This window comes from Eucyclogobius newberryi, unplaced genomic scaffold, assembly GCF_026437365.1.
Source record: "Eucyclogobius newberryi isolate DKJ021-1_F unplaced genomic scaffold, fEucNew1.0.hap1 SCAF_11, whole genome shotgun sequence".
Taxonomy (NCBI): domain Eukaryota; kingdom Metazoa; phylum Chordata; class Actinopteri; order Gobiiformes; family Gobiidae; genus Eucyclogobius; species Eucyclogobius newberryi.
In genome coordinates, this window is record NW_027315735.1 from 19227749 (window position 1) to 19242814 (window position 15066).

The following is a 15066-nucleotide window of genomic DNA, read 5'->3' on the forward strand; positions in this document are numbered from 1 at the left end:
TCCACACAGCAGCAGCAGCAGCAGCAGCAGCAATATGGCAGCCAGCCGCAGCTGCTTCCTCTCAGCAAGTTTCCTGAGGGACAAAAGGAATTCTCATCTCAGCAAAACTCTATGGTGCGTTTTAATTGAAAAGAGCTAAACTGTGAAAACAGAGGATGGGGGAGGCGTCTAATAAGAAGTCTGAAGTCAAGCCTCCAGTTAAAGGAGGGAACAAAGCCTTGGTATGAGTGCTGAAAATTGTGGTCAGAAATACAATCCCATCAGTAATGACCCTCTGTCCCATAACCACAGTGCAGTTCCTAATCTTCAGTAAGTCCATTTCATGAGAGCAGTGCTGATTAGGACGGCATTCTTTAGATAACTTTTAGCAGCACAATCCAAAAGATTTTAATCGTTATACCACAAAATTAAAACATACAATACCTGCTTGTATGCAGAAAAATACACGTTTACATTTAATAATCAAAATTTAATAGAATATTAGAATATTCTATTCTATCTAGAATATTCTAGAATAATAGAATAGGCTTATTCTGTTGTTACAAACAGTTTTCAGACACAGACCACGATACCTTCGGGGAGCTAACCTACGATGATGATATCTTGCACCAGAACACTAGACTATAACAAAAGCAAAAGTTGGCCGCCTGAAGCCTTGGTGAAACCAGAGCCGCTCAGCGCCACAATAATGTGTGTGTGATACTTTTGTGCGCACAGTTGTGTTTGTGTGTGAGCCCCGGCCGCTCTGCTGTGGGAAAATCAGGAGGGAAATGGTTCTAACGAGGCCGAGTGGAGACATACTGGAGTAAGGTTTTAGTTTTGGGCAGCGGTTTGAGATGCTGGTGCAGCCCTCCAGGTGGGACTAAAACCACCAAACATGCACTTGAAACGCACAAACATACACTGTGATGTCATCCGGGCCTCTTCGTTCTTTCTCTCAGGCTTTTACTTTGCAAAATTGATACCCATTCATTCCTGTAACAGATAGGAGCCAGGCATCCTGACTGTGACAGAGCCAATGGGGTAGACCAAGACGCACCCACAGACACAGTATTTCTCGTCAATAACTCATTCACTCTTATTCCAATTCTTTTTTAATAAAGGTTAGATAGGACCGGCAGGATTTCCCAGAGGAAGTAGCCCATCTCCATTAGTCACTGCTTTGACAGAGGGCAAGCTGCGACCTCCCACTTGATTTGTGCTCCCAGTTTACGGTCTCTGGAGGAGGGCTGTGTCCAGTAGAACAGACTGATAACACACAACTCCTCAAGGATGCAGAAAATCTATAAATTAGTTACTCATTTTACTGTGGTTTTCCAGGTTGAAGACTTATATTAAATGTTCACGATTTTACATTTCACATATTATTTTCTTCTAAACTGATCACTGATGATTGAAACAACTGCAGCTTGATTATAAGTGGCCAATATATCAAAATGTAGTTAATATCGTGGATGTTTTGAAGATGTGCAAAATCTGAATATCAAGTATATTGTATTATATGGTTATTTATTTATTGGCATTTTGTTAGTATTTACACAGACATTGTAGATTTGACGGATAATTAAAGCTCAACGGATAAGTTTAACGACATGTTTGACCTAATGGCCACACAAACTTCAAAATCTCGTCAGATCTCGTCAGCTAAGCAGTGATGAGCCATGACTGGAATACCAGGTGCCACAGGGGGGCAGTAGTGCACACAGCCATTGTGTCCTTGGGCGAGAAACTTTACCACCTGGAAATTAGTCCATGGCAACAATCTGACGTGTTTACAACGTGTGTGTCATGTGTGTTAATTAACATGCACTATCCTCACCAAATAAACTAATAATAAGTCTGAATATAACTATTGTAATAGTCCCAAATAAATATTTACATATACATTTCCCCCCTGCCCACCTCTAATCTCGATTTGATTAACATATTAATTGTGGATTAGGAGTGATAATGATACATTTATAACAACATTTTTGGTCACTGACAATAATTGTCAAAGTTGTGTGACAAATTGTGACTTCTGTTTGAAAAATAATCGTCGAACTAAGACAGTATGTTTCATAACCTTAATTTAACTGCATGGGCAATATATAATGGAACACAATCATCTAATAAAGTAGTAATCACAACCCCTCAGGCAGGTGGCCACTCCCCTCAGGCAGGTGGCCACTCCCCTCAGGCAGGTGGCCACTCCCCTCAGGCAGGAGGCTACGGTCCATCCGGACCAGAACCTCCCGTCACAAGAACAGTTGCTTTAACTATAATTAAATCACTTGCTGCACTGTTCACTTTCCACACTACATCAGTAAATTCAACTGTCAATTTTGTGTATATAGAAAGCCAATTTTTATTTTATCTTTGATCCTATATCAGATTGAAATTGTTTTTCTTTTTTATTTTGTTTTATCATTGTTCATTGTTTTTTGTTGCACCGAATCACCAAAGCAAGTTCCTATGTTTGTGAATTCTGTTCATTGGCAATGGCAAAAAACCTTTTCTTTTCAGATTTTGTTGCCATAGACCACATCGGAGCGAGGACATTTGCTTGCTCCTTTAAAACGCTCATTTATCATGTGACATGTTAAGCTATGGGAAATGTCCCAGGCCTGTGGTCTGTCCTCTGGTCGTCTTAAGGATTACTAACAGAGGTGCTCCTTCACCACTGAGCCAAGTCACTCGCTTTGATGGCTCATATGAGTGAGTCACGTGTCACAACACACGCCCTCAGCTAATACAGGTGAGGCCATGAGAGACACAGACAATTACTTCACTTCTGCGTCAGTAAAATAGTTAACTCTATTTATAACTTATATAACTCTTAATTCTACAGAACTAAAACTAGCAGGGTTCATTGACCAATGATGTAACCACCATCAACAACATGTAAAGCCAATATTTGCAAACGGGCGAAACTCCCAGAGCCACAGGATTTCAACCATGTGGACAACAGGACATTTCACATAAACTACACAGCTGCTTGTATTTCATCATTTACACTTTGCTCTGAGATAGTAAAGGGGCATTCTAAACATCTAACTACTACGTGTTTACTAGTGAGCCCTTTACCTGGCACGCTCACGTTTCTAGAGGGCGGCTGATCTGCATGACAAACACAAACATTTTCAAGAGACAATAGTTCAGTGACAGCAAAAAGAGTAGAAGGCTCTTCAGTTCACAAGACTAATTCAGTGACAACATATTATGGAGTTTAGTGGATGTTCCCAAAGTATTTGCACTTGAAGTTGATCAAAGCCAATGTGTTATCCAAACTTCCTTTAAAGTTTAGACTACACATTTCACTAAAACATAATACACGATTATATTTACAATTTTACTAAAACTGTATTTTCCCTGAGTTTGACACTTTTGGTGAAGTTTATGTTACTTCCTGGTTGGACATGCGCAGCAATTCTGGCATAGGTAACCATTATGGTATGGTACCTATACAACAACAACAACAACAACAACAACAACAACAACAAAAGGGATTCTATTTAAAAACTCAGCTCTACTTCCTGTAAATTTCAACTTTTATTTATTCAAATTGTCTTCACAAATTGCCATTAGACTGATGTAAAACTATGATAAATATTTACCCAACAAACGAGGTAATCATTAGAAAACCAAGAGAACCTGTCAATGTTAACAGATTAACAAATCTTGGTGACAGATTAACAAATCTTGCTCCAACAGGACAGTCCAAAAGTCTTTTTTAATAATTGATCCAAGTCCTAGGTTTCTTATTTCAGTATAATATCAGTCGAATTTAAAATAGACATTTGTAAACATGTTGGTTGAATTAGAATTACCACAAGTATAAACCCAACAAAAAGTTGTTGAAATCCTTTGTCCGTCACGCACCATAAATAACTCACTGCCCTTGTCAGTCCATGTTGGTTTGTCTCAATCCCCACAGCGATGTGACAGATGCAAACGACCACAAAGGTGGTAAACGTGGGTCGTATACTTTTTTTGACAGTCGAGTCGACATTAAAATGGCCCTTAAAGTCAAATGTGACTCCCAAGGCGACACCGTGAACACAACACAAGCTCACCTTGTTCACGTAACATTAAACAGGGTAACATAATATCTATATACAATCATCAAACATTTTGGATCAGCATTACTAATACTTATAACAAGTTTAAAAGTACAAAATGGCTTCAATGCTTTATAGTTTCGTGTAATATTGTCCCACTTTGAAGCGAAACTCCTGTCTCTTACCTGTGTGGAGGAGGAGGTCTTTTCCGGAAGCAGCTAACTATGGCTAGCTGCTAAAATACTGTCAAATCTGTCGAGAAAACGCCATTAAAACATAGATCCGCAAACCCTCGACACACGCGCGGCTCTGCGTGACCTCCCCGGACCGTGTCACCTTGAGCTTTCGTCTCAGGTGAAGCTCGCTGGGTCAAAAGGACAAAAAAAAGACTGAGGCGAGTTTCACAGTTTCGAGCAATCGTCCCGAGCACCACAGGAAGAGCGCGCGCAGGTAGAGTCGTGCCCCCCGCGCGCGCTGTCCTGGACCGGGACCAGGACCAGGACCGGGACCGGAACCGGGACCAGGACCAGGACCAGCCCGGAGCCTGCAGTGATGCCGCGTCTGGGGATGAAGACTCATTAATCCACACTGACCCGACACATCATTTAAAGACAATAATAATGTAATTGTAAACGCATCTTAACACATCTCAAATAACACGGTTCCTTGTGTATAGGTCTAAAAGTTAGCAGCTAATTGAATTTGTAATATATACACGAGAAAACCAACATGTGTGTATGCAACAAAAGAGTGACAGGTTTGGGGAAAGTCAGGTGTATAATATCGGAGAGCTCCTATAGCAATAACAGGTATTCACTGTAAATCAATTAGGCTAAAATTGTAGCCACAGCATCACATGATCTGATTCAGCTGTTTTGATTGGTCTGTTGGGACTTCAGCAAATACACTATATGTATTTTAGAGATAAACTAAAATGTATCACAATAAAACAGAATTGTCATCCTGGCCCCTTTAGATGTCAACAACGACAATTCATAATTCTCAGGGGAAACACTTAATTTAAAACAGGTATGGGACAAATCAAATGTTATTATGCAGCAAGACCTGAGTTATCACCCTTTAGTTTGGGCCACATGAACATACGTACTTTACAGAAAAAATACAGATTTCAAATGCACACTTCATGTCAACCAAATAAAACACCAGAGACAGTGCTAAGTTCAGTGCTGATAGTATTCAATATTTGGGATTGGACATGCACCTGGTCAGTGAAAATGTGTTGCAGGGTTGACTTTATGCTCAAAAGGAGACTCCTATTCACAATCAAATCAGTGGAATTGAGTTTAGATGAGCCAGGACATTCGTTTTGAAATACAACCACATTTCATTGATGGGTTTCAATGAAAGCTTCAGTCACTTGCCTAATGGGCCACAGAGAGGGTCTATCTGGGTTTTGAGGAGGTTAATTTGCCCAAATTTATGATACAGCTTTAGAAATGACTGAGAGCTCAGGGTGTCAAAGGAACTGGAGCTGTTAACATCACTGAGATGAGCTCCAGGAGCCAGAATCACTCAAACACGACACTGCGAGGAAAAGATGAGGATTATATCATTATAAGTCTTATATCATTCTTAATGTAATGCTCTCTTATGAACAAAACAAAAGAGTTTTTTGTTTTGTTCATAAGAGTTCTATTAAGAATGTGTTTTTGAAACTTCCTATAATCTGTCCTTTCCTCCTGTTTCTACTGCGTTGTAACAACGAAATTTCCCCTTGTGTGGATATTAAAGGATTATCTTATCTTATCTTTAGCTACTGGGACTCTTTGTCATCCAGGTTATGGTGCAGGTAAAAGCTTAAACCTCATATAATTACAGCTGAGTTTTCCTATAATGCGTGACTAAAATTCTCCCAAATAAAATGTTTCTGAACCTTTTCTGAACACGGTGTATTTGCCTCTGCAGATTTATTCTAATTGTAAAATGGTAACACATTTATTCAATCAGAGTTCAAATCTTGCTCAGATTTGTTGGGTAAATATAAAGATGAGTAAAGCTGCTGTGATATACACTGACATTTTATTGAATATTTGTTGAGTCTTGACAATTCCAATTTTATAGTTGAAGCCAGTTTAACTAAAGATGACATTTCTGGACTTGAATTTAAATAAATGAAAAACGTTCAGGCGAAATGCATATTAAAAGAACAATAAATTGTGTGTGGATATGGTGCACACATTGTTTCCAGAATGGCTGATTTGACAGTAAATAAGTAGCTTTCCAATGATGTTTTACGTGCCCATAGTTTGATTGTTCCTTTTTGTCACACGATTGACAAATAGGAATCATCGAAGAAAGAAATTGTAACATTCAGAGGTTTTAAGCCATTTGAAATGAAACAGTAACTGTATGAAATTGTATTTCTATAACTGTAATGTTTTTAATATTTGTTGTTGTAGTTGTAGTGCAGATGTCTCCTAACTCAGAACTGCTTATGCAAATTGTTCTACTGTCCGATGTTTGGTATTGAGATTTTTTCCAAAAGCTGGTGTAGAGTTATTAAGGGACAGTGTCTGAGGGTGGTATAAGGCACACTAACCCCACAGAAAGGAGGGGAAGTCTGTGTGCCATAAAACCTCTGTTTCCACCTAGATTTATGGCTCTGGAAGGAACGAAGTGGCATTTGCTGATTCCAGTCACTGAATCAGACACTTCACAGTGTTAACATGCGCCAATCACTCAATATGTCACGCTTTTGCACAGAAAAACCTCAGGAGGAGATATTTGAGGGTCTTCTGCCCATAAGCATCCAATAATTAAATTCATCCCACTCTGTGTTCAGTAGCTTGACCATTTGTTCATCCAGTTTAGTTTAATCAAACCATTTACATGTTCATCAACAACAGACTGTCCAATGAAGGACACAAATATTAAACATAATGTACATAACAGGCATGTTCTATAATTCAAGTGTACAGTGGCGACACCATGTGGAAAACTAGTCAAATTATTATACAATTTCTTCTTTTGAGTTAACTCTTATAGAAAATAAAGTCATGACTTCAGTGTTGGTCTTTAAAGTAATATAAAAGTGGAACTAGTTTAGTCCCTTTTGTTAACAGTTGTTTTAATTGTATTTGTATCTGACGGGAAGCTGGGGTGAAGAGACAACATAAACAGTGAACAAACATACAACACATCCTGAGACAGACACACACACACACGCACGCACGCACACACACACACACACACACACACACACACACACACACACACACACACACACAGACACACACACACACACACACACAGCGACCAACGAAGGCGGCACGTTTGTCTTTCCTGGGATCAGTCAACATCCTCTACACAAACATGTGCTCACAATCTTACACCACACACAGCACCGGCAGCTGCACTCTCACTCTGCCACAGCTTTGATCTGCCTCTGAGACCACTGATAATGATGCCACGCACACCTCTCTCTTATAGTCGCAGAACGGTGGTGCAAAGTGAATGGAGCTTCTTAATGGTTCTGTACAAGTAAAAGTGAAAACACTCTTAAGGGTGAATTGCCAGTATTTGTGTACTACTCTTTTTAGCTCATTATTATCATTGATCTGCAAAGCCAATTTAATGTGTAGAGTTTGTGCGTAAAACATCAAAGGTAATTGTGGGCATTTTTGTTTACACGTTGCTAAAGAGAGACAGGGGAAGCGAACATCTGCAGTAACTCACAAACCCACCCCCTGCAGCCACAGGCAAAATCCAGGATCTTGCTTTAAGCAAGACATCAAGGCATTTGGTTCAAGCTACAGCTTGTAATGCAGCCCCAGGTTCTGCTTGTACTCCATACACAACTTTAGGAGTTCTCAACCCCACAACAACTTAATTCTTGACACTGTAACGATGAATTATCCACTAGTTATTTTTTGCATAATTAAAGGTACGAGCTTGGCCTTAAATATATATGTACTACCGTAATGAATTGAGAATAGCAAGCCATCTTCTGTTATCTGTCTCCCGTGACTATGTGAGGTTTGTTTCCAGTGTAAATGTGTGTTACTACATGATCTTCATTGGCTCACTTGCTGTTGTCCCACTCGTCCTCCCAGCAGGACACCTTGTATCCCAGGATTAGCCTCTCCAACATCAAAAGGCTGCAGTGATTCTTATCAGATAATATTCTTGTCTCCCCTTTGAGTGCATCTCTTAGACTGTTGACCTGGACCATGTACACTGTGCTCTTGCCCTTTGGCCTTTCCTCGTCTTATCACTGTGATGACCGGGCTGTGATAAGTCAGCTCCTGCCTCGGGACGTCTCTGACCACGTCACCTCCATAACGCAGATATGCACAATATGAAACCATTTTATTGTGCTTTAAATATTATATTTCCCATAGTGTTTGATCAAATTTAAGTGCAATTTGAAGTTATTACATTAATAATTGAAATGCTAGTAAATTGACTGGGGCAATTGAAGCCATTTAATATTATTGCAAAAGAGCATGAGTGTGCAGATTTTCAGCGAGGGCAGACAGACAGAGGACTGGTGTCCAAAGTCATGACCCTGCCCTGACCTGGTCGAAGGAAATGGTCACGCTGCTTCAGACAAAGCAGTGCCAGGGAGAGTCTGAGAGGCTGGCTGGTCAGCGTAGAACAATGGATCCACGCTCTAAGACCAATAGCCACACAAAGGCCAGAGAAACCCCCAATTCCCATTGCTACATTGTAATAGAACTGGCATTTCACACTGGCCTGTGAACAGCCATTCAATCAAACTACTGTTTAACCTGACCCCTGGCCTACACAGAAATTTTAGGTTTTAGGTAACTGACCTTAGCGACCTTCTATAGCATCTCTCACTATAACTCCACAAAACTTACTTGCATCTTACTTTACAGAATAAAGAAGCTTAAAGACACAATAAATAATCTTTCTTGTGATAATTGCACGGCCCAATAACTCCCTGGGGAAAAGGAGACCTCAGCAGACCCTTCGTCTGGGTCAACTCCCCTCAAGCCAGGGCTGAAGGAAACAAGCACATGACCCTTTCTGTGGCTAAAGGACTTCTCCTCCCTGTTACCTGTACAGGGCCTGCATCAAGGTGTGGGGGCTGCATATCAAACACACAAGGCCCTTTGAAGTGGATGGAAACACAAACACTGATCTGAGAAGAGTCGTAACAGCTTATTTGTTCCCTTTAGTCATTCATGGGGCTCATTGTTTAATGTGTATGCCTTCAAAGAGGGGCTGCTTACTGCGGTGGTACAGTAGCCAAGGAGGTCCTAGGCCCCTGTGCCGACTGCTTGGAGAATAGGCCATCTGGCTTCCTGTTTCTTAGATTTTGTATTGATTTATTGGATGTACATTGGAAGATAAGGGCACACCAGCTGTCAGAAGTGTGCTTAGTTTTGTCTATCTCCTTTGTTCAAATTCTTCAAATGCGTGGTAACTATTGCAAATACTTCAGCATTATACAACATTTTATAAATTACTTGACGTATTGTTGCTTTAGTTTTAAAATACACCTAAAAATAATATACTCTCTGACAGACATTGGGATAGAAAAAAGTGCAATTGCATTATCAACCCCATTATACAAAGAAGTATCAGTGATCTTACACACTTTTTGTTAGCTCATATGTATTGTCCTCCAAGGTGAGATACCAGTGCCCTGAATGTTAGCTGTAATAGATTGTCCCTGGTAATGAGGTGAAAAATGACATTCTCTATTCCGCTTAGCATTCACAGTGAAACCTATCACAGAAACCATTAATTCAGAATTAGGCTCTTCTGCATAACAAGTCGTTCAGTGCTGTGAAGTGAGCCGGAGAAGGCCAGCAGTTGGTCAGGGCTCTGTATGCGGAAGTGTGAACATGTTGCCAGGATGACTAATACCTTGTCTTATTTTTCTCACTTGTGCACCCCCACACTTTGAGAGAAACTAACAGAGACAGACCGTGGTGTCGGCTCAGGTCTGTTCCTCCTCCCTCCCCCGACCCTTTCTTTTCTTTCTTCCGAGCCTCTGATGTGACTGTCTCGGATAATGAGGTGAGAATTTTATTGCACCTTGGCACCAGCCTGTGAGGGCCGGGACCCAGGCCACAGACACCCCAGAGCTGGTCATGGGCGCCCTCTGTTGACCGCTGTGGGCTGTTTCTCGGTTCGCCAAGAAGCACTTCAAAGTGAGAGATCAAGGAGTGACTTGCGCATGACAGGCAGAGCATGACAATGCCTCAGCCAGACTACACTTACTGTTACATGCTCATCCCAAAGGCACAAAGGCACGCAGGCAGCTCTCGCACCACTTTAGAGGAAGTCCACATGCAGGGGGGCGGGGGAGTACAGACAGGAAGAAGGTAGCGCTCTATCTGAATTAAATAGAGGATTGGTAAAAGGTCAGATTAGGAGCCAAAGGAAAAGCAACAGAGGAGACGGAGTGACCACAGTTTCAAAGACATCTTGTTTGATTACTGAAGCATATTGATAAGATAATGAGACGCAGAGAGAATCCACATGTCACATCTCTTAGAGCCGTTATCACTTAAGGTTCTTGTACTAAATCATCACTGCAGTATTTTTTATGTGTAATATAATCATTGATGATAATATTAGTGTTATAAAGACTTGCAAATCCCTTTTTCATGATGATATATTTAAACATAACATAAAAATATAGCCGCAAGCGGCAATGATCGGCCCTCGCCACGCCGCTGCCACACCGCCGCCACGCCGCAAGAGGAGGGGGCGCTAACGCGCCCCAATTGTCCTTTTATTACGCCTACTGCTGAATCTGTGACGCTGTCACATCTTCTCCCCTTTGTTTTACCATCAAAAAGCTATTTTATTTTGAATTCTTGGCAAAATGTGCAGCTTTGCCGCACAGACACCGTGACTCTTTGAATGAAAATGTGGATAACTTTTGATGGTCCTGAAGATGAGTCTCACCAAATTTCAGGTTAATAGGGCTGACGCCCTGGGAGGAGTTTGTGAAAGTCTAAAGTGTAAACATGTTCTGGCGATTTCCCCATTGGAATAACATGAAAGGTTTCGGTCATCGTTACGGCAACGCCATAACAATTATGACATGGGTCTCATTGACTTTTTTGATGGGGATGCTAAAATTGAGTTGTGTGTCAAATTTCATATAATTTCGCAAAACTAAACATTTAACCTCCATATAAAATCTGTAGAGGGCGCTGTGGCGCCAAATGAATTTATTTCACTTCAAGTAGGTTTAGGGCAAAGAGTTTAACAACTGATTCTAATTTGACGCAATTCGGACTTTATCTGCGCAAACGGCAGAAATTTTAAATATGGGAGATTTCTGAAATTCTAGCTACAGTTTGCGGCTTCGCCGCACCGAGACCGTGAGAGGTATCAATGTAATTTGGATAACTTTTGATGTCCCACTCCTCAGTAGCATTTTCACCAAATTTCAGCTTTTTAGGGCCAACGCCCTGGGAGGAGTTCGTAAAAGTACGACGTTTGGAAAAACTCCGAAGTCATGTTTAGCCATTTTTGAAGCAATATGGCCGACATTTGGTTGGGCGGACGGCGTTGCCGTAATAATATTTTTTACTTCTCTTGTCACCATCTACCTCTGCGCCAAATTTCATGATTCTACGATCAGATTTTTTTTGGGTCATTTCCCATCTCTCAATGCATTTTTGGTACATTTGGGGGCGCTGACGTGCCAATTTTTTTTATTTTAGAAAAGGGAAATAGCCAGAATGTAGAGAGGCACGATTTTTAGAGGTGTGAACATTTTTGTGACTTTTCGTCAATGTTCACTGGGTGAAAAATAGGGGGGTTGGTCCCGAGAAGAAGAAGAAGAAGAAGAAGAAGAAGAAGAAGAAGAAGAAGAAGAAGAAGAAAGAATAATATTCCGATGCAAAAACAATGTTTCCCATTTTTCAAATATCATAAACTATACATTTTCGGAAAGCGCTCGCGCTTTCCTACCTCATGGTGTGGGTCCCTGGTCACTGACGGGTACTTTCGTTAATTTTGAGTGGGCTCCGCCCACTTTGTGTTTTTGGCCCTCTATACAGTAATAATGTTCAATTTTTGCATTACATGCTTATATGCACGGAACATGCAAGAGATGGGGAACGTATTCGTGAGCTACTTAGCGCAAATGAGTGCTTTATATGGGGATGACGACCGCGAAGCGGTCGTCATCTCAATGTAAAGTGCTCGTTTAGTGCGCACTTTTGCACGGGCTTCGCCCGTTTACAACGGTAATGTTCCATTTTCCTACTACTAATTAGTATGCACGGGGCGTGCATGAGTGAAGGAGTGCGTTAGTGAGTGTTTGGAAGTGGGCGAGCGCTTCGCGCTCGATTTCGTGCGCACTACGTGCGCACTTTCGCAGCCGTGCTTCGCACGGCCTTACGAGATTAATAGGCCTCTCGCCAGCTTGTGGCGCTCGGGCCTAATAACCACAATCTCTCAAGATCCATAGCTACATGGACCTAAAGATCACATTAGAGTCCACATGCAAACACACAGCCTTACCATGCCAGGGTGGACATAAGAGCGGAAGGTGTTGGCTTTTGATTTTTTTCTGTCCTGCAGAACAGGAACCTGCTGAAAACATAGTTTAGAACAGAGTCAGGCCTGGTTAAATGTCATTAAGTGAAGGGCGTCTCACAGACCCACCATGTATGTTGTCATCCCAGCTGGAGAGGGAGTCAGCCTGGTGAGCCACTATAAGAGAAAAACAACTGATCCATGCTGAGAAGCAGTAGTCGTGTATTAAGTCTGCTCTTACATGTGTAAATGATAAATACTGAAATATATAATACAATGTACAATACTGTTATGGATATAAAGTATGGTGATGGACCAACATTTCTTAAGTTTATTTGTATAGGATATATTATAATCTAAATAATCTTTAACAATGGTGACAAAATGACATAATATGACTGACCCTTTCATTTTCTTTTAGCATGGACTCGGAAAACCTTTCAGAAATCGCGATCTGAATATAAATCATGTTAAAACTCGTTAACACGTTAAAACAGATTATGAACAATTACATATAAATGTAAATATGTCATGTGTTTTGTTGATACGATGAACTGAACTGCATTACAGGAGCAGGAGAGGAGGCGGAGCTTTCTCTGCCTCCTGCAGCTGCGTGCCTCTTCATCTTTACTCAAATCCTTCTGTGGGTCACAGACATGAGGTCACATGGTCACAGACATGTGGTCACAGACATGGGGTCACATGGTCACAGACATGTGGTCACAGACATGTGGTCACATGGTCAGACACATGTGGTCATAGACATGGGGTCACAGACATGGGGTCACATGGTCACAGACATGGGGTCACAGACATGTGGTCACAGACATGTGGTCACAGACATGAGGTCACAGACATGGGGTCACAGACATGGGGTCACATGGTCACAGACATGGGGTCACAGACATGTGGTCACAGACATGAGGTCACAGACATGGGGTCACAGACATGTGGTCACAGACATGTGGTCACAGACATGAGGTCACAGACATGGGGTCACAGACATGTGGTCACAGACATGAGGTCACAGACATGGGGTCACAGACATGTGGTCACATGGTCACAGACATGTGGTCACAGACATGTGGTCACAGACATGAGATCACATGGTCACAGACATGTGGTCACAGACATGTGGTCACAGACATGAGGTCACAGACATGTGGTCACAGACATGGGGTCACATGGTCACAGACATGTGGTCACAGACATGGGGTCACATGGTCACAGAAATGGGGTACATGGGGTCACAGACATGGGGTCACAGACATGAGGTCACATGGTCACAGACATGGGGTCACAGACATGGGGTCACAGACATGAGGTCACATGGTCACAGACATGTGGTCACAGACATGGGGTCACAGACATTAGGTCACATGGTCACAGACATGTGGTCACAGACATGTGGTCACAGACATGGGGTCACAGACATGAGGTCACATGGTCACAGACATGGGGTCACAGACATGGGGTCACAGACATGAGGTCACATGGTCACAGACATGTGGTCACAGACATGGGGTCACAGACATGAGGTCACATGGTCACAGACATGTGGTCACAGACATGTGGTCACAGACATGTGGTCACAGACATGAGGTCACATGGTCACAGACATGGGGTCACAGACATGAGGTTACATGGTCACAGACATGGGTCACAGACATGAGGTCACATGGTCACAGACATGGGGTCACAGACATGAGGTCACATGGTCACAGACATGAGGTCACATGGTCACAGACATGGGGTCACAGACATGGGTCACATGGTCACAGACATGGGGTCACAGACATGGGTCACAGATATGAGGTCACATGGTCACAGACATGAGGTCACATGGTCACCGACATGGGGTCACAGACATGAGGTCACATGGTCACAGACATGTGGTCACATGGTCACAGACATGGGGTCACAGACATGGGGTCACAGACATGGGTCACAGACATGAGGTCACATGGTCACAGACATGTGGTCACATGGTCACAGACATGGGGTCACAGACATGAGGTCACATGGTCACAGACATGTGGTCACATGGTCACAGACATGGGGTCACAGACATGAGGTCACATGGTCACAGACATGTGGTCACATGGTCACAGACATGGGGTCACAGACATGAGGTCACATGGTCACAGACATGTGGTCACATGGTCATAGACATGGGGTCACAGACATGGGGTCACATGGTCACAGACATGGGGTCACAGACATGTGGTCACAGACATGTGGTCACAGACATGAGGTCACAGACATGGGGTCACAGACATGGGGTCACATGGTCACAGACATGGGGTCACAGACATGTGGTCACAGACATGAGGTCACAGACATGGGGTCACAGACATGTGGTCACATGGTCACAGACATGTGGTCACAGACATGTGGTCACAGACATGAGGTCACAGACATGGGGTCACAGACATGTGGTTACAGACATGAGGTTACAGACATGGGGTCACAGACATGTGGTCACATGGTCACAGACGTGGTCACAGACATGTGGTCACAGACATGAGGT